Consider the following 21,693-nt stretch of genomic DNA (forward strand, 5'->3'; position numbering starts at 1 on the left):
TTCTCATGTAAAAGTACTTTTTACAGCCTGGATGACACTACATGCAGTAAAAATCACACTGAGTATACAGGTCAGGATGACAAGCATTGCTGAGCTCTGTGGGAATGAAACAAGAGTCATGCAAACACTCTGAATTTATAGAGGCAATGTATCAGCAGGGGCTGAGGAAAACACAAGAACAAGGGAAAAACAGAAGTGTAATAAACAGAGAAGCACTGGAATGCAAGTTTAAACAGACAAATGATAAGCAGAATATAATACTGTATGTAAGAATGTAAACAACTGTAGTAACACAGAAACTAAATCTGCAGCAAAAGTTACAATACTGCCACTATTGCAATCCCTCTACAGTCTAAGGCACTAGACTAGGCAGAAATGTACCAGTAACTCTGTTTATGGAAGAAAAATGCAGTAATAAATGACTAAATGAGGCCAAGACACAGCAGTAGTTCACAATTCTCCCACTACTGCAAATTAAACAACAAGACTATGGCCCCAGACTGAGTTCAAAATACAAACAGCTAGCTTTTTTTAAGTATTTCTTTTTATGGAGACAGAAGTGCATTACAATGTTAGAATGATGCTTAGATCTTGCAGTAATTCACAATTCTCTCAAAACTGCAAATGAAGTTACAAGACTAGGATTCCAGAACAAATTAAAAATGCAAACAGTAAACTTTTTGGATAAAACACATATTGTAAAAATGCAGAAAAAGCAACGCATAAAATAATGATATTTGCACTACCTCACAGGTCAGTATAAATGCAAATGAAAATATTTAAGAAGAAATGAATTGAAATGAAAACTTTTTTTCTTCCTGTTTTGATGAAAAGTTTGTTTCTCACAGTTCAGGGCTTTACACATATCTGAAAATTCTGGCTATACCTGGTACAATATCAATCTTATTTTTTTCAGTAAAATCATTGTACCTTTGAATTTTATGGAAAGAGCAACATGGTTAGATTTTAGTGCTCTTCATTTCACTCCATCCAGTTTGTCATGTGTTCAGCACATCCTTTTGTGTTGTTTTGCGCAATAGAAATGCCAGTATTTGAAAATAATCTCTGGCTGGGGACCATTGTTGATGAATTGACACCTCAGTGACCAGTGTGTGCACTGATGTGTAAGACCAGTTATACTGGCTTCAGTATTGCCTATGCAGCTTGCTATTCTTTCCTGTGAGTCATAGTGCTACATGGGAGATCTAGCAACAAATAACCTTTCATCTTTCTGACCAGTTTTAACTTGAAAGCCCATTGATTAAAAAAATGACCAAAAATCTCATGAGATTTAGTCCACAACAGGGGGGTTCCTTTTTCAGATTCTGTCTACACTGACCATTCAGGAAAGTTGATGCCCAGTCATTCATACTGATTCTCCTTGACCCAATGGTTTAAATGACCCCTCTTACACTGACTCAGTACTTGATATCTGGATGTTTGCAGCACAAATAAACATACCTCTCAACTATACCGATTTTTGCAGAATGTTCAGATTTTGGCCTCATATTTTTGTCTCTTTTTCGTACAATTGTAGTTTTCTGGCAAATTAGTTGGAAACCATTAAAGACTAAATTAGAAAATAATGACAGACAATTGAGTTGCAGACTTTATTTCCTTCAGAAAATTCTTGCTAATGCGAAACCTGTTATTGTATCAACTTTCTAAGTTTGTAAGAACAATATTTAAAAATTGATCCTATTTTTGTGCATTTGTCCCACTTTTATTGTTGGTTTTGTCCAGATTTCTTGCTCTAATAGGTTGAGAAGTATGCAAATAATCATCTTAACTTGCTCCATTCTGAAGTGTTTTGGATCCTTATGTTGTTTTATTTGTCCCTTATTTATTTTATTTTTGTTTATCGTTTATACAGTGCATTTCTTTATCTTTATTTTTTATTTTATGTGTTAACCTTGTTGATGCTCTCAAACTTATAAAATCTCTTCTAAGTTTATCAAGTGAAGAAAAACAATCAACTTTTCTTTTGCTTTCCAGGGAATTAGTCAACTTTCTGAAGGACAGGGATACTTGTCTTAACACATCAGGCCATATAGCAGCATGTAGGCCATGCAATGTATAAATGTGGTTTATAGAATTTGTTGTTGCAAAGTATATGAAAGAGCCAATGGTAGAAGTTAAAACTCTACATTTATAAATGTGGCCATAATACCATATGCAGAAATCCAAAAGTTCCAAGCATCGAACGATGCACGAGGGACCCCAATGCAGATGAAAGTAGTAAAAAATACTCTTTTATAAAAACAGATAGGCAAACAGGTAAGCGCTTTCACAATCTCTCTTGATTGCTTCTTCAGACTGTATAAATGATCAAATAACACATTTAAATACATTGAATCAAACACAGCTAACCAATCATTATAAGCATAGTCAATAAATTACTTAATTAGAAAACAGCATAGCAATAGAAAGTTCTCTCCATCAATACATATGCCTATGTTCCACAAAAATAATAAAAAATAACAAAACTAAAATATATATTAATATATAAATATAACCATGTGTATAAATGACAGATCATTTCCTAAGTTTCCTATCTTTAAAACTGGCTTAAGTGAAACATGGTCATTAAGACCTGGTGATTTATGAGCTGCCAAGAGTAGAATCCACCTCAGTTACTTCTGCTCTGTTTTATTTACTGTGCCTCCTTTTCTCATCCCTGCCTCAAAAGTGTCAGTCACTAAAAAATTTAAAAAATGGTTATCACCATAACAAAGCATATGTTTAGCTATAGCACTATGATCAGAACGAAACAATAATAGCGGTCATGTATATGTTCTCTGATGTATCTGTTGGTTTTAGCAACATAAAATCCCTGACAGCTCACACACTGAGCTAAATAAATAATATTCTGACTTTCACAATTCGCTGTCACATGAAACTTGTATAACTTCTGTGTCACAGGGTGAATAAAATTATTGTCACTATCTATATATTTACAGAAAGCATAGTTAATACAACTGCTAGTCCCCTGTTGTATACGTTTTTTAGGATTCTGTTTGTCAGAAAAACATAAAAGTCACTTAAGTGAATTCTTATTCTTATAAATAAATCTTGGTTTATTCCCTACGATCCCTTTAATGCGATTGTCAGTTTCCAAAATATGCCAGTTCTTATTAATTATATTTTTAATTATATTACTATCAGCTGCATGTGTTAGGCTGAACCTCAAACTAGTATCCCTGTCCCTGCCATTATTGAAGGTGTTCCTGTGAATGTTAGGTGAGGAGAAATAAGGTTTTGCTTTATACGAGCGCATGCTCATAGCATTATGACAGGCTTCATCTATTTCATAGGGTTTATAGCCTCTAACTATAAATTCCTCTTTAAGAGTATCCAAGCTCATAATAAAATCTGACTATCTAGCATGCAGTCTACAGTTTCGTAGAGCCTGATTATTGACAACATTTTTAAAAATATGTGGGGGGGGCATACTGTTGCAATAGACATAGCTATTCCAATAGCATTCCTTTCTATATAATTTGGTGTAGATCTTCTTGCCTTCATTGTCCATAATTACTCTGTCAAGAAAATCTACTTGTTGCATTGAGTATATTACTGTAAAATGCAAAAAATCACTACTATTGTTCAGAAATGTCACAGACTCGTGTAGCATTTCTACAGTTCCCCTCCATAAAATAAACAGGTCATCTACAAAACACCTGTAAAATAGAATATTTTTTACAAACATATTCCCTTTCAATAACTGGGACTGCTCCCATTTAGCCATGACTAAGTTGGTGTAGCTGTTCGCAACTGGAGTACCCATGGCTACACCAGACGACTGTAAAAAATATTTATCATTAAAATTGAAAATGTTAAACTCTAACACTAGTTCCAAAAGGAAACAAATCAAATCTATATTGTTCCCATCCATAGCCTTAATATCAATTAGAATCTCACGCAAGTATTCTAGTCCTTTATCATTCGGAATACAAGTAAAAAGTGATGTAACATATAAAGTGACCAAATACTCATCACTCTGTAGCTCATTTTCAGAAAAGAAACAGTATAAGTCCTTCAAAAAATGTTCAGAGTCCCTAAGCACTATTTCATATCCATTCAAGATGGGTTTAAGTGATAGCTGTGCTATTTGACAACTTTATATGGTCTGAAGAAGCAATCAAGAGAGATTGTGAAAGTGCTTACCTGTTTGCCTATCTGTTTTTATTAAAGAGTGTTTTTTACTACTTTCATCTGCATTGGAGTCCTTCGTGCATGGTTCGGTGCTTTGAACTTTTGGATTTCTGCATTTGTCTTGTGTTGCCTAGCAAGTTTACCAGCTAATAGTTTTTTTTCTATGATACCATATGGTTGATTATTACTTTCATTTTAGCATTTACATTCTCAAAATACAGTTCATTCTGCTTTTGTTCTCTTCACACCGGTGTCTGATACTTTACTCTTTGACATGTTTTAAACAACTGTGTTCTTTTGATTCTGGTCTCATACTTTCCCTTACCTCCCAAATGCAAACCATATAATTTCTAAAGTACATGCCACTTCCATTCTCCACACATTATCCTCCTTCCTCGTGGTACATTCATCCCCAGGCCTACTCCCACTGTGATTTCCTAGGCCCTATTTCCAGACCTGCTACCTCTGTATCCTGTATTAGACCTTTCCAAATGTCTCATTCTCATGCTGTCACACATGCCCCATGCCATCATGCTTTCCATACCTCTCAACTGTCCAGATTTTTGCCTAATATTTTTGGTGTGTTCCTCATAACTTTTGTAGTTTTCTGGCAAATCACAGAAGATTCAAGTCACTAAATAATTACATACATTTGAGTTTTGCTCTTCATACCCTTTAAAATACATGCATATACAAGTCTTGTTATTCTAGCAAGTTTTTACATTAATAACAGGAATATTTAAAATCTGTCCAATTTTTTGGGCTTTTGCCCCCTATCATTTAAGGCTTTGTCCAGATTTTTTGTGCTAAGAGGTTGTTTGATGTTGTATGATGTTTTGTGTCAGACACTTTCTATATATTCCATTATCCCACCATTTCAGTCCAATATTACTGCTCATCAGACATTGTATCATTGTCACCTATACCTCCTAGACTTTTATTCTTGTGTAATTATTCCTTAAGCCCAGATCTATCTATACACACACACACACACACACACACACACACACACACACACACACACACGCGCGCGCGCGCGCAGGACAAAGCCTGTCCACACATCTTGTATTCTAAAACATCACAGCAGCTTCCTCTTCAGAATCTCCCTGTACTGCTGTTCCCAGTCGCATGGCTTATGTCAGGCCACACTGACAGTGACACTGTCCAGGTTGTGTAGCATCATGGCTTATCACAGACTTCTCCTACAACGTCATTCCTGTGTTACTTTTCCAAGAGCAGATTTTTCACACTCAAGAGCAGGCTCTTTTCACAATTTCATTTCTGTCCTTCTTTCCCTTGGTCCCATTTACTTGCATCTAATGAGAGACCTCTTCTACTGTCTATTTTTGCACTGTTGTTTCCCAGGTTCTGTGCTTTTGCCTTCTTTGAAACTCTTCCATGGTTGCATAACTGAACTCTTTCCTGGTTCCCATGACCTCATACTATGTGTCAGATCTCTTCCCCAGTCTCATTCTTATGTGCATGTTCTACAGCTACATGTCTTTAACATTACAGCACCCCCTTTTCCGGTCTCATCCCTGTGTGATCCTCAGCTCCATTTGCTTCTCTAACATATCCTTCCTCTAGTCTCCTTTCTGAGTGGTTGGTCCCAGCACTATGCTCTTATCATTGCGGCAGACCTCACCCACAGTCTCATCCCTGTAGGATTGTTCCCCTGACTCAGTGGGATATCACCATATAACAATATTGAGTGAACACAGCTAGACATCTATTGAGAATGACCAATTTTTGCATGGCATTTTCTGCAGATAATCTTAGTATGGCCTATTGTGAAGCTTCTTTTTACTACACATTCCCCTGTCCTGTAACTTTCATGAGCTTTTCTGAATCCCTTAAGGAGGGAGCCTACTACACTCTTTGGAAAGTAAAACTTTTTTATGTACCCCCAAAGTTTAGTCCTTTCTATTTACTATTCATGCCCTCTTTCTCCTCTTGGGTTCCAACAGTACCTTTTGCCTAACCATCCCTGCAACCACAAGATATGTCCCCTTTTATTATTTGGGTCTATATTATGATATTGCATGCTCAAAACAGTGAACAACAGATAATCGACCCCATGTAAGTGAAAGCTTACAATGTCGAAACCCCAGAGCAGCGATTTTTCGCTGTTCCAAAATTTAAAAAACAAACAAAAAAAAACTGCAAGACATCACATAATGTGGGGGGCTTCACCCCCACACATCCCCTGACATTGGGGGCTGTACCTCCCACATCCCCCTACTTAAATATACCAACTCTGAGATCGCACTACAGTGCTGAAAACGGCAAGGTAGCGAAAGCTGCCAAGCATAATCTCTCCCAGGGAATGAATTTGCTGAAAAGCCGCTTCGCTATTTTACCTTTTCCCACTTTTCAGTTAGATGAAGATGCATTCGAAAATCTGTGTCTGTGACAGCATAATAGGGAACCTCTACCCCATGTTATAGATTCATAAGTCTGATTGCTAAAGTTGCAAACAAATGGCCTTCAACAACATTTTTGTAACTCCATGTTGAAATTTTCTGCACTCTATCATCCTATCTATCTATATAAATATATATATATATATATATATATATATATATATATATATATATATATATATATATATATATATATATATATATATATATATATATATATATATATATATATATATATATATATATAACATTTTTGAAGGGAGTTAATATCTGACTTACCTAACATTCCACCTTACAGTTGTAACCCCTAATACACTGAAGATGTGACCCAAATAAAAAATCCAGTACAAATAAAAAGCCTTTAAATACAGCTATGACAAGGATAGTTAAATGCCTATGGAGTAGTACATCTGGGTGTCAAACAGGAAGCATGGCTAGGCTTAAAATGTTCCATCAGAGACAATAGCCTGGTACTCACCTATGAACCTATGACTTGCTCCATCTGTAAAGTGAAGCTTATTCTATAATTTTGGGAGTCATTCCATAAAATATGCATCACATTTTTCTATTATTGGTAGACACTTTTAGTCATAGGTTCTCCAGTCTAGTGTTAGCTCCTCAGTGTGTGTGTGTGTGTGTGTGTGTGTGTGTGTGTGTGTGTGTGTGTGTGTGTGTGTGTGTGTGTGTGTGTGTGTGTGTGTGTGTGTGTGTGTTTTTGTTCCAGCCACAGACTTTCAGGTGAAACCACTTTAGATATTGCCTTATAGATCAGACCTATAAAACCGGTACATACCAACAGTTCCAGTAGCCTTTTTTTAGTAGTTTATTTTCCAGCACAATGATGTTCTCACTGTTGAATCACTATGTATTTTCTAGTTGTTTCAGATTATTTTTTTGAAGCATACAGACCACAACACTGCACTCAAAGTTGGTCAGATTAGTGAGGTGCAATGGGGTGCAGTAATCTCCCTTGAGTGACTAGGCATGCTCTTTAGAATTAGATGGGTTGCACAATATGTTTTTCTGACTTTGATGGGTACACGCTGGTCAAACAGGACATTGTTTTGTACTTTTTCCCCCAAAACCAGTATTATTTATGTCATTTTTATAAGTTTAATTTTTGTTTTGTAATCAGAGTTTTTTTTTTTCTTTTTTCATAAAACATCATTTATTTATTTAAAAGAGTTTACTGCACCAGGAATGTAGTTGTTTTAATTAATCTTGAAGATATTTCTTATTAAAGCAATTGTTGCCTACTTATCAGCCTTACTATGGTGCATAAGATACACTGAATGTTCCTTAACCAGTCACAGTTGAGTGTGGTTGATTAAATGCTGCTGTAGCTATTCCTTCAGGGACCAATTGGTACCTAAACTCAAGTAGCAGCCATGGACCCTAACTGCTTGCATCTGAGGCAGCCACCTCTGTCATCCAGGAACAAACTTGAAGACCACAAAGCTGACGCCACCAACTTTAAATAACTCCAAAACTGGTCTTTTATTGAAAAAAAAAAACTAGTAGTACCACGTATGACACAGCGCTGCGATATTATATTCCTTTTTTTTTTTGATGACAAAAAATTAGAAACATCAGTTTAAATAGTTGCTTGTAATAATTAATAATTGAATCATTTTATTAATTAAATATTATTTAATTTATAACCCACCATTTGTAAGAATCTACCTGACCAAATGAATAAAAAAAATTATTTATAAAATAAAATAATTAAATTTGCAATCTTTTCAATTCAAATTAAATTATATTATGACAATTATTATTCCCAATTAATTAATAAAATATACTAAATAAATTTAAATGTTACACAGTCTTAGTAAAACTTTATATAAACTACAATGTTACTTTATACTTGTTAGTTTTTTTTTAAAGACATATTTAGTAGTAAATGTTGACATCCATCCTCAAGTAAAAAAATAAAATAAATATAGGTGTACCCAAATATGTAATTTTTTTTTTTGTTTTGAAGTGTGTGTGTTTCAATTTGTTATTTTTTAGACTGTGTTCATAATCTGGCCTTTTTAGTTTTAATACTTGGTTAATACTAATAGTATCATTTAATCCAGGCCAGTTCAGTCTATGTCTTCATTGCCACACAGTTCCTATATTCTCTAGCTTCCTTCCCAGTCTCCCTCTTAAATCACTACCTGCTCAAAAGAATCATAAATTTTAAATTTTAGAGTGACAGTATAGGGGAATGTGGGCATTAGTTTCTTTTTAGTTATTTTTTAGTTATCTCGTAAAAATGCACCTCTGTCATCCTCCACTTGCTACAGCTCTGTGAATAGGTACCCTTCACTTTGAGTCATTCCATCTTTTTCCATAGAACTGTTTACTAACTGACATTTAAGTCTTTGAAGTCTTTGAATTTGTCTGCTCATTCCTAGGCGAATATAAGCAGCATGCATGTTCACACCATTAAGCACTTTTGTTATGTTTTCAAAGGATATCATATGAATTTAAAGACAAGATATCCCTCTAACAATTGTTTGGGTTTGATGTGAACCCTCCTTTCTGTGTGCACTCTCTTGTGAATAAGTAAGAAAGACAGACATATGTAAAAGCATCCTTGAGGTGTATATTCCAGCTGTGATGGGATACTGCAATTCAAACTCAGAAATTCACCATGCTATGCAGTTTCCTGTGACTAACACATTAGTATTAAAGCTATGTTCTTGATTCATAGGTTCACAGGTGAATACTAGGCTAGCAGCCTTGAAGGGCCATTGTAAGCCTAGCCAAGAACCCACAATCAGAATTAAACCCTATAACTTGTGAGGTGAAGACCTTAACCATTATGCAAAACCTATTAAGATCATCTTCTTTGTTGAAGGCTATAAAGTATATTTATTACACAGAGTTTTGCACAGTTGGATTATTGTTTTACAGTGATCAAACATCAGCTTATCTAAATACTTTATCTGCACTTTATCTATATACTTTGTGCCTATATCTAGCAGTCTCTCGGGTGATTACAAGTATTCTCCATGCTACATTAATTTACCTCACATCAGGGATGTATTAGTTTACATGATCAGAGGTTCTTGGCACAATACAGACAAAACCAGTTTAGTACTTTGCTAAGGTATAATTCCACTGACTGGACATCTCTAAAGGAAGCAGATTTCAACATATCAGTCTTAGAATTTAAACATAATTTTCAGACCTTGGATACCAGCACGCATAGAAGAAATAAGATTTTGTCATTAAGTATAATAACAGAGCTATAAATTGAGATGAAGACCAAACAGACATTATGGAAATTCTTAGTATTGGGCTTTCTAATGTCAATCACTTCTCCTGTATCTATAGCACACAGAGTGGACTTGGTAGAATTCAGGTTGTCTGATTCTGACAAAACTGTGTCAGAAGGACAAAAATACTAAAAGCGGGAGACAGCAGAGTGTTTGTGGAAAATTATTGCTCATTGTACACCAGACAGAAGAGGTGTAAATTCACTCCACAATTCAGGGAATGTCAAGACCCAGGTGTTAAACTCAAACTGTTGTACTCAGCTGTCTACAAGGTATTCTTCATTGGAAGGACAAAATCATTTTTTTGATGAAGTCTATGCTAAGGAGGAAATACAAAGGTTTGTCTAACAAAAAGTGAGCTGTGAAACAGAAGGGCATTCTGCTTCTTGTTCTGCTGGTAATAAAGACCATACAGAGACTGTACTTGTGAAACATTTTCCACTGTTTCAGTGGAAAATGTTGGAAAGAAGGAAGGGCACATGAGAGTTGATGAGAGTACATTGGACATGAAGAAGAGAGAGGATTTGAGAAATGGAGATGAACAGTAATAAAAGCAAACAATGTGGGATTAAAATGCAATAATTATATTTGTGAAATATGAAAGAACAAGGAAATCTGGAAATAATGGACTTTTTCAGAATTTGCTGAACTTGTGGGGGACTATAAAGTACATGCCCTACTTCATGTCATTAATGTTTGGAAAAATGCTTTGGGGAGGGGAAGAGAGGGGAGAAAGCTGACTGTAAGTAAAGAAGACATTTTTTTTTCTTAATAGTGCTATTTTTGTGGTGTATGATTTTGTTTGCATGCTATAAAGTAAAGTGTTCTCAGCTATTTTTGGGTGTAATGGGGATTATAAATAGTTGCTGATGTTCTTTTTCCTTTTCTTTCTCCCCTCTCTCTTTGTGGGTGTCAAATGAAAGGTTACTATCTACTGGGTCCCCCAGTCCTGATACCTCTTCTTGTTCAGTTTTAAGAAATTTAGACACTGCAATGTAAAAGAACATGACATAAGAAAAAATAATATGCTTTTTCTCATTCTTGCATGGGGGAATGACTGTATTAAAGACCTTAGATTGATTTAGTAACACGTTTTAAGAGAAAGTAAGTAAAAGAAAAAGAATATTGAATATTATGAGTTTTTTTGTCTAGCAAATGAATGTATGCTTAGTGGCAATTCTGTATCTAGCCCTCATGTCTTCATGGAAACAATCTGATAAAGAGAAATTGATTGTTTGGTACTCATATGTCCATGGAGACAATGTGATAAAGAGAAATTGGTTACAGTTTGGTGGATAGTGATTGGCTGTGGGAGTGGAAACTGCCTAGGAGATAATGTTCTCCAAAAGCAATCAAGGGTTTTCCCAGCTGGGAGAGCTATAAAGATAAGACAAAACCAGTTAGCACTTAGTAGAATCACAGGCCGCACTATGCTTCTTAGCATGGATAACCTTTCTTTTAAGTTAACTCAAGTCTTTTTGTGTGGCTGTCAGTTTGGGACATTTTTTTCCTATTAGGAGGATAAAACTTCAATATTTGAAGATGTACATAGTTTTGTGAGTTAGTATTAAATTAGTATGTATTATGGGGTACTGGGGGTTGTTTTTTTTCTTTGTGGGCTTTCAATAAAACAAAACATTTTGTAAGATATGATATAGGCTCAGATGGATATGACAAGAAACAACTATATAAAAAATCAATCTGCCAAGCATTGTATGCATGTAACACAAATGTTGGAACTAGACATTTAACAAAAAAGGTGCTATACATAAAAGTTGGGAATAATAACTTTTTAATAAAATAGTGCTTTCTGTAATGTATTTAAATGTCAATTGTCCCACAGTAGGTGGATTGGACACACTAAATTGGCTGTAAGTGTGAGTGTTTATGTGCATGATTGGTACAAATGAACTACAGTGGCAGAGCTAGCCCCCTGGTGGTGTAAACCTTGGCTCAAGATGATTTCACTGCTGTAGTGACACCCTGAATACATGCACAAAATGGGAAAAAGAGGATGATGATAGATCTCACAGATAAATACAAAAAAAGAAAGAATACTGAAGTATATTAAAAAATGTAGAGTGCAAATAGTTATATTACAGGAGGGACACTTGGAAAGAACGCAACATGTAAATTTGATAAAAGAAAGTTTTTCAGGATGGTTATTCATTGGAATATCTGGGACAAAGGAAAAGAGGATTACTTATATTAATTGCAAGAGGAGTTCCAATAGTGATAGAAGATGATAAAATAGATAATATGCTAAGGCACTACTGGCAAAGAAGATTACACTGGCATGTATTTATATTCTACCTAAAACTGCTATAATGGAGCTTAAAAAAAATTTGGGAGAATAATCATTTTCAGCAAGGACAATTACTTGTAGGTGGAGACTGGAATTTAATTTGCACCAGTGAAGATATGTATGGGAGGCCCCAGAAGGGAATGTATAACAAAAGAGGGTAGATTGTTGAAGAATTTTATGAAAATATTTGACATGGAAGATGTGAATTCAGTAACAGGAGTTTGGAGTGAATTTAGGTATTATTCCCCAAGATATAAAAACTGGGCTAGGTTAGAGAGAAGTTACATTTCACAGGAAATGTGCATTTAATTGAAGGTCTTGATATGCACACAGTAACTATTTCAGATCAATAATAAGTAAAATAAAAACACAGGGTAATGAAAGAAAAATGCAACACTGGCCCTTTCTTACCTATCTGTTGAATAGAGAGGATTTTAAGGAATAGGTAATGGAGATTATTCAGCAGCTATTCAAGAGGATAGGAATTATTGCTGAAAATATAGCTAGGGAGTGGGATAAAATTAAGGTGGAGTTTAAAAATATGGTTGAAATAAAAGAAAGGGAGCTATGGTTAAGAAGTAACAAAAATTATTGAGAGGGACTGACAAATGTTAATATAATGCAGAAGAGGGTGAATCTCACAGAACAAGAAGAGTATCAACTGCAGAATGCTAAGCAGAAAATAAAGGATTACCTCAATAATATACATGAGTTTAGAAAAATTGCTGTTAAGCAACTGTTTTTTGATAACAACTTTAGAGCACAAAAACATTTAGCACAATGACTCAGGCAGCAGAAAGTAGAAGGGGCTGTCACCAAGCTTAGGGAGCCTATAATAAGGAAGGTAACAAAAGATTCCATAGTGGTATTAGCAATATTTTGGAAATTCTATGAAAGTCTGTATAAAGCAGAGAAATATAGAAATCAAGAAAAGATGCAAATGGAAATGTTTATGGAAGAATTAAATATGTCAAGGTTAGAGGTAGATGAGGCTTGGTTACTAATGTTTAGTATAAGAGGAGATAAGATAAAATTGTGAGGAAAGTCTCAAGGAATAGATGGTATTCCTGTGGACGTTTGGAGGCTAGGAGGGAAAAATCTAATGAAGATCTGGAAGGTTTTATTTAATAATATTTTAAGAGGAGGAGCAGTACCAGCATCCTGTAAGAAAGCAGTGGTAGCTGTAATACCTAAGGAGGGTAAAGATCCATTAGATCCAGCTTTATACAGACCCATTTCAGTACTAAACCATTATTGTAAAGTATTCTTGTTTATAATGGCTAAAAGAATTCCAAAGTAATGCCAACATTGATAGATATGGACCAATGTGGTTGTGTGAAGGGCAGGCAAGCATTTGACAACATTAACAGAGCATTGATAATCCAGAGGGAAGCAGAATGTTAGAAAATGCTGTTGGTGGTGGTGGGTCTTGATGCAGAGAAAGCATTTGACACAGTAAACTGGGACTTTATGAATAGGGAAATGGAAGTATTTGCATTTCCTGAAAAAAATTATAAGGTTGATTAGGAGGATATATGAGGAATCTGAGGTGAAAATTAAAGTTGGTGTGGTTCTCTCTGATAATTTCTGTTTGACCAGAGGAACCAGACAGGAGTGTTTTCTTTCCCCTTTGTTGTTTGCATTATATTTAGAACCATTGTTAAAGAAAATAAGGGACTCAGAAATGTAAGGATACAATTGGTATGGTAGTCAAGAAAAGCTGGCTGCATTTGCAGATTATATAATTTCATACATGACAAAACCAGAAACAGACATTATAGTGTTGTGGAACATTTTGAGACAGTTTCAAATCTTTTTTGGATACAAAATGAATGAAGGTAAAACAAAGGCAATAGTGGTAAATTATGCACCCACATATGAATTGGTTCAGCAATATTCACATTTATGGGGACATGATAAAATGAAGTATTTAGGAGTATGGGTTAAAATTATTCCGGAATGGCAGTTAAGGATATGTGGGAAGAGACAAAATAAAACATGATACCAAAACTGAAAAAATGGAAGCTTTGTTATATGGATATTGATAGTAAGATACAAGCAGTTAAAATGTTTTTAGTACCATTAGTCTTATACACAGGTCAGGCATATTTTATCAACCACAGAAGTTGTGGATAGCAATTAAGAGCTAAAGGACTTTATCTGGAGTAGAAGATAATAAGAGTCATGTGGGATAACTAATTCTTCCTGTAGAACAGGGTGGATTGGGATTACCTGATTTGAAGGGGTATTTCAGAGCTACACAATTTAGGCTCCTGTACATAGCACAAGCAGAAAACTATAATTCAAAGTGGAAGGGGTGATGATGAAACAGGAGGGAAGATCAAAAAACAAGGAGAGATTGGAATTTTGGATGCAGGCCTTTAAGGAGAATAACAATAATCATGCAGAATATTATATATATATAGCAGAAAGCATCCTAAGAACTAAGCCAACAAGAGACTGGAGAAGGAGATTCTGCCAATAGAGATGACTGGAATTAGGAGTATAGACAATAGGCAAGAGGGGGCTGGAATTTATAGGAGAAAACTGGCAAAAGAACCAAGGGATTGGGAACAAATAACTAGAGAATTAAAGATGATAGAATGGAAAGATGCCAGGAATTTATTTGGACTGCAGGTTAGATAATGTCTTCCCTATCAAGGATTAATATCAGAGTATAGGCAAAGAGAAAGAAATAGGGGGTTATAAATGAAATACCAGCACTGGTTGAGTTTTTAACAGAATCTATAACAGAAGTTGCCATTAAAAAAGGAATAATTAGTAAAGCATATAAAATATTGCATGATAACTATAACTATCAATCAGAGGAGGTTAGAAAGGATTAGGAAGAGAGACTGGATGAGCAATTCACAAAGAACCAATTGGGGGATATATGTATGCCTTCCAAATATGCAACAAAATCTAGAAGATTTAGGATTTTTGCTTACAAATGTCTACTCACATATTTTTATACCCCAAGTCTCCAGAGAATTTTTCCTCAGGTAGACAGCAAATGTTGGAGGTATGATTGGGAAGAAAGAGGTAATTGGGAACATATTTTCTGGGAGTGCAGTGTGTTGGCAGATTTTAAGTATTCCCTGTGGGATGTACTGTCAGAGATTCTAGGTGGGCAGATTGGTATGCTGAGGGAGATGATTTTTCTGAGCTATGATGCAGAATAAGAATTGCCTAGACATGGTAAGACCCTGTGTCTAATTTTGGTGGCTACCAAAAAGGCAATTACTAGAAAATATAAATCAAAATCTAAACCAACTATATAGAAGTAGTGAATATAGTAACACAGATAAAGCAACTGGAATTGAGATCTTTAGAAAGTAGTAGGAGCAAATGACATAGGAAAAATGGGAATTGCGGGAACAATACATACAGGGGGGGAATGATGTTTAAAAGAAGGCATGACTTTAATGAGCTATATAATGTTTGCCTGAAAATATTGGGTCAATTATAAGTGATATATAATGTTTGCAACTGGGAGTGTGTCAGTATGGTTTGTGATTTAAAATGCTTGCAACTAGGATTGTGTCAGTGTGGTCTGTTTTCATTTATATAAATGTATGATTGCCTATGTCATCAATGATGGTTTAATAAACATATTTTTTGTTTTAAAAAAAGGCAGGAATTGAATAATTTATGTAATGTTGCTCAGGTTATATGATATACAGCAATGAAGCATAATGTTTGTAAAAGTGAACTTGTTAATACGGTTTGATTACTTTTATATAAATGTAAATTTTCCTATGTCACAAGTGATAATTAAATAAAGGTGTTTAAAAAAATAACATGAGAACTGTACTCTTTAAAAAAAACATGCATTTAAACAGTAATTTCATGGGATCATGTGAAATCATACAACTGACTAATAAAAGTGTTTTATAATATATGTCTAGGTAGTACAGTTTCTGAAATACTTCAGAAAAAAATATTAGTCTGGGTTTTTGTGTATTATAATGTGTTGTAGTATTGATGTAAAAATCTGTGCATGTGCTTACTAAATATTATTTTCTCTGGGAGCACTGTTGTTTGCATCATTTTAAATCCTTTTATTGTTCACAAAATATTTACATTTGTTTGCCTTATGCTTTTAACTGGATTTTCTCAGAAAATACTCTGGAATGTAAGAAGATATGTGTGAAGTGCTAGCAGTGTAATATTCTACAGCATGGAGAAGTCAAAGCAGTAAAACAGCTTCTTATTGTAATGTTCACACTTGAAATCTTGAGTGCCGACAAGCCAGAAAAAAAAGGCAGTTATCATGGAAGAAGAGCAAATCTCGAAAATTGCTCTTCTTCTTAAAACTTCTTTTTGTGGGCGGGGGGGGCAAGTCCTCCACACCCAATGAACTTATATATACTATCTCCGAGATTGCCATACCTTGGGTAAAAGGGAATATTTTGAAAATTAGCATCATAGACTTGGTATATTGGGGGGGCAGAGCCAAGATGGCCAAGTGAGGACAACAAATGTTCAGAGCTCTGCAGAACTATATTTAAATAGTGGAATATAACTATTTTTAAGTTTTTTCATAACTTATTAATAATAGTCTTGACTTCATTATTTCCGATTTTGGTGGAAATATACAAATATTTTCTTGTCATTATTAATTATTATCTGGAGACTATCTCATCAAATGAAGATAAACAGCTCTAAGCATTCTCAAACTGACACATCCTTGAAGAAAGATTTACAGCTAGTGACATCCACTCTTTAGGAATTATCTTTGAAAATGGACAGGTTTCCAAGAGAATCTAGAAAATCTTGGTGAGAGCTGCCTTAAACAAACAGATGACTTCAAAAAATTGCTTCAAGAACAACAAATTAAAATTACTGACATAGGTACTACCTTGAATGACATAGATGGAAGACTAAAAGAAGAATCCTAAACTGACTTACTTATTAAATAGAATACATGGCTCCTTAATAAAATTGATGATCTGGAAAACAAAGAAAGAAGATGCTCAGAAGTTTTGGTCTTCCAGAAAAAAAGTGAAGGCAATGATATAATTTCTTTTCTGAACAAGTGAATTCCTGAAATTTTAAATCTACAGGAGTGGTTTACTTATGGTATCTAAAGAGCCCACAGAGCTAAAGGCAGGCCTACATCATCATCTTCTCCACCAAGATCCATTGTAATAAAATTCTTATCATATATTGACAAAGAACTAGTAGTTAAAACTGCTTGGAGAAAATCCCCTTTGAAGTATAAGGACTTGGTATATACAAGTCCGATTTTTCAGCCAATCAGTCTCTATATTTCAGGACTCGCTCCAGCAGGTCTCAACCCTTCACATGGTTACCCATTAAAACTGTCTTTATTTACCTCTGGAAACTCAGGTTAGTATTATATTTAGATGATGTGGAGCTTAACTAGACAGATAACTGCCTTTCTTAAGGTTAAGGCTTGGTTAAATCAAAATCTTGACTTTACACCTTTTAATTCTTGGCTGTCTTCCACATATTTGCAGATTAAATTTTACAAAAATATAGCCCTAACCTTTGATAACTATGCCACAGTCAAACATCTTAAACCTAACAGGTACATCACGTGCACAAGTATTGCAGACAGCTGCCTTTATGTTTGCATGAAGGCTACCTTTGCTTATAAACCAAGTTAACCATTACTCAGGAAATTAAACTACCATTTCAAAACTGTCTCTTGAATCTGGAGGCTGTAAATGAATTGAATCATACTTAGTAATAATTTCCTGTGAGGGGTATAAATACTTAACTGGAGGCATCTTCTCTCAGTGAGCTTAACACTGTCTTAAGCTTACCTGTACCTGTGCAGCATCCACAGATTTCAAACACTAAGCTGTCTTATGCTGATGCCATTAAAATTCTTTAGCAAAGCTCACCCAGACTCTGCTACAGTTTGCTGTGAGGGAAAGGTTGGTTTGCTTTTTATTTGTTGTATCTTGTATTACTTTATTTCCTTTTTCTATTTTGTATACTGTGATTTGTTTTCTTTACACTGTGTTTTACTTGTATTCTGCTTTTAACCGCATACTAAAACTTGAAAGGAGACCACAGCTCTGTCTCTTGTGAGTCAGACAGAAATTAGAAGAGGTCAATTAAAGAGCCACACATAAATTAAACCAGGTCAGTTAAGGTTAATCATCTGTGAACTGAGGGGGTGGAGCTAGGAACTAAACCTTCTATTTAACGGGTAAAATAAAACATTTCAGCGCTTTACTGGAAAAGTTCATCCAGACTGTGCTACAGTTTGCTGAGAGGGAAAGGTTAGTTTGCTTTTTATTTGTTGTATTTTGTATTACTTTATTGCCTTTTTCTATTTTGTTTACTATGATTTGTTTTATTTACACTGTGTTTTACTTGTATTCTGCTGCTTTTAACTGCATACTAAAACTTTAAAAGAGACCACAGCTCTGTCTCTTTTGAGTCAGACAGAAACTAGAAGAGGTCAGTTCACACATGAATTACAACAGGTCAGCTAAGGTTAATCATCTGTGAACTGAGGGGGTGGAGCTAGGAACTAAACCTTCTATTTAAGGGGTAATATACAACATTTCAGAGCTTTACTGGAGAAGCTCACCCAGTCTCTGCTACAGTTTGCTGTGAGGGAAAGGTTAGTTTGCTTTTTATTTGTTGTATTTTGTATTACTTTATTGCCTTTTTCTATTTTGTGTACTGTGATTTGTTTTCTTTACACTGTGTTTTACTTGTATTCTGCTTTTAACTGCATACTAAACCTTGAAAAGAGACCACAGCTCTGTCTCTTGTAAGTCAGACAGAAAATTTTCCCTCCCTTCCACTTGGTTACTGTTGTGTTCTTAAACACCACTGTCTTTCTAGTTGCCTGCCCCTTATGTTACTTTGACCATATATCTCATTTCCTCTCTGCTTTTACTGGCTGGCGTGAATAAGCACAAAATTATCATTTTGAGAAATCACTCCCCTTCAACTATTTAAATGTATTGGCCATTCTACTGTATTCCATAGTACCAGAATACAAAAGTGACCACCCCCTTTCAATCTATCTTGCTGTTTTAAAAATAGTGACTCTCCACTAAAACTTAACTTTTTAGACAGGTAAAACTTAAGTTGCCTACTTTTACATCTAACTCCTCTAGTGCACACTGCAGTGTTTAGGATAAACCATTTTTATCTTACCTTTAAGCTTCTGTTGCTAGACCACCAGTTATTGAAGAGCCCACATTCTGCCTCTCAGTAGTCATCTTGGGATTAGTGCTTCTGTTTTCTCATGGTGAGAGAAGGAGTGCAGTTACATTATTTCCTGGAGACTGCTGATAACCAGAATGCTTAATAACTGCTTTTTAGGTGACTGCTTGGAATCTGTGCTTATATTCTGATCCTGGTAAGAGTAGGAGCATAGTGCATTGATTACTGACTTTTTCTGGTTAGAGAGAGTCTGGGTTTAATGTACCTGATTGGTCTAGTTGATATTCGAGGCATCTACCAGAAAAAAGGCTAGAAGCCTGCAGACCCTTGCATCATTTGAGACAAGAATGTGGATCACCAAACAGGCTGTGGCCTGCTTCTTTTCTTGGGATTGGTGCTAACATTTTGCTTTTGTTGAGAGAAAAAGCAAAGGAGCATTGTATCCCAACAGAGTGAAGCTGTGCTGAGACCAGCATTATTAGTAGCCAGGCAGTAGCCATTCATGTGACTCACCTCTTTTCCTCATTCTTGACATGCTAATTCTTTATTTTTCAGTAAGTACTGTTTGATTTCTTTCTAACATCAGAATATCTGCCTAAATACTTCATCCTTAAATTTTCAGAGTCTATGTATTAATTTTCTGTCAAGTGCTTGGCAGTGCTCTGTACAGGCTCAGACATCTTGAGTGACATTTTTCCTGTAAAAGGACTAAATAAGGAAAAAGCTCCAGTACTTAGTAATAATGACCATCCCTCCTGGGATGTCTAAAGGTCAGTTCCCTGTGCTTTCTCCTATTGACCTGGTGAACTTGGGCATTCTGAAGCAGTGTCGCAACTGTCTCATGTACACAGACAACCCTCTCCTCTTACATCCCAACACTCAGACTTGTGTGAGAGATGCACTTATATATCCAAATTGGAAGCCATGCACTCTCAAGCCAAGACTTGAATAGCTGGTCAGGAGGAGAAGGTCAACACCTGCACCACACCACATGCAACACATAGCCCTCCAGAACACCCACCATTACAGCTCTCACATGAAAACACAAACCACACACCCACCTTCATGGAGGCTCTTAACAGAAATCTACCCAAACAGCAGAGACCTCCAAGGTAGAAACATACTCAATCACCACAACACAGCACAAATCACAATACACATAGATTACCTACACAGTGTGACCCTCAACCTAAGCCCCTAAGGCAAAACAGCTTGCCAAATACACTAATCATAGGTAACTCGAGAGTGAGGCACACTGATGTCCCACTCACTAGGCTGAATAAGGAGAAGGTAACAGTCAGCTGTCTATCAGGTGCAAGAATCCAACACATAACACACGTACTAAGGTCACTCCACTACAAGTACAAGTATGACTCTGTCACTGTCCATGTGGGTGTGAATGACCTAAAATGCACCTCCCTGGACTACATAAAAAGAGACATGGAGAAGCTCTCAAATTATGTGTTCCAGGCAGGTATAATCCTAGCCCTGAGCAGCATCCTACCATCACCCAGAATGATACTGCAGTACAAGCAGAAAATGATTAACTTCAACAATTGGCTAAGTTTCTGGTGTCATTCTAAGGAAATCCAGCATCTGTCTGCTTCGGATGACATGATTGACAGACCTTGCTTTGTCAGAGATGGCCTGCATCTGTTACCCCTGAGTTTCTGGATACTGGCTAAGGCTCTTGCCACCCCTATAGTGCCTTTTTTAGGTGATGTTCCAAAGACCAAATTAGCACCATAACAGCTATAAATAAATGCAATCTGAGGGTCATGCTGCGTAATGCTAAAAGTCTAAATCTCAAGATGCACTTGCTCAAAGCACTCCTCAAAATGGAGAACATCGACATTTGTGCTATAACAGAGACCTGGTTTAAAGCAGCAGAAAGCACACCTGCACTACCAGGCTATAACTCATTTCACACCTTTCAGCCCCAGAACATGGACCAAAGCTCCAAAGGCGGTGGTGTCCCCATATTCATAAAGGATATGCACACCACCAGACTAGTCGCCCAGCATAATGCATCTGAGATACTTCAGGTACAACTACGGTAATTCAGGTCGTAGCCTGCTATAGGTCCCCAACCATGTCCCAAAACTCTCACTCTACATTCCTAAGCACCCTTGAAGCTACTAGAATTCAACCCAACACACTCATACTAGGTGACTTCAACTACCCTTCCATCAACTGGGAAAACTACTCATGTACCAATACACTGGCCCAATGCTTCCTGGAATTCATCAATTCCAATGCATTGGACCAGCTGATTATTACCCCACTAGAGAAAGCAATATCCTTGACATGGTTATTACTAACATGGGCAACCATTGCTCTACACCAATAGTGAATTCCTCCCTGGTTAGATCTGACCACAAAC

This window comes from Protopterus annectens, chromosome 8.part0 (assembly GCF_019279795.1).
Source record: "Protopterus annectens isolate FY-2018-M chromosome 8.part0, PAN1.0, whole genome shotgun sequence".
Taxonomy (NCBI): Eukaryota; Metazoa; Chordata; order Ceratodontiformes; family Protopteridae; genus Protopterus; species Protopterus annectens.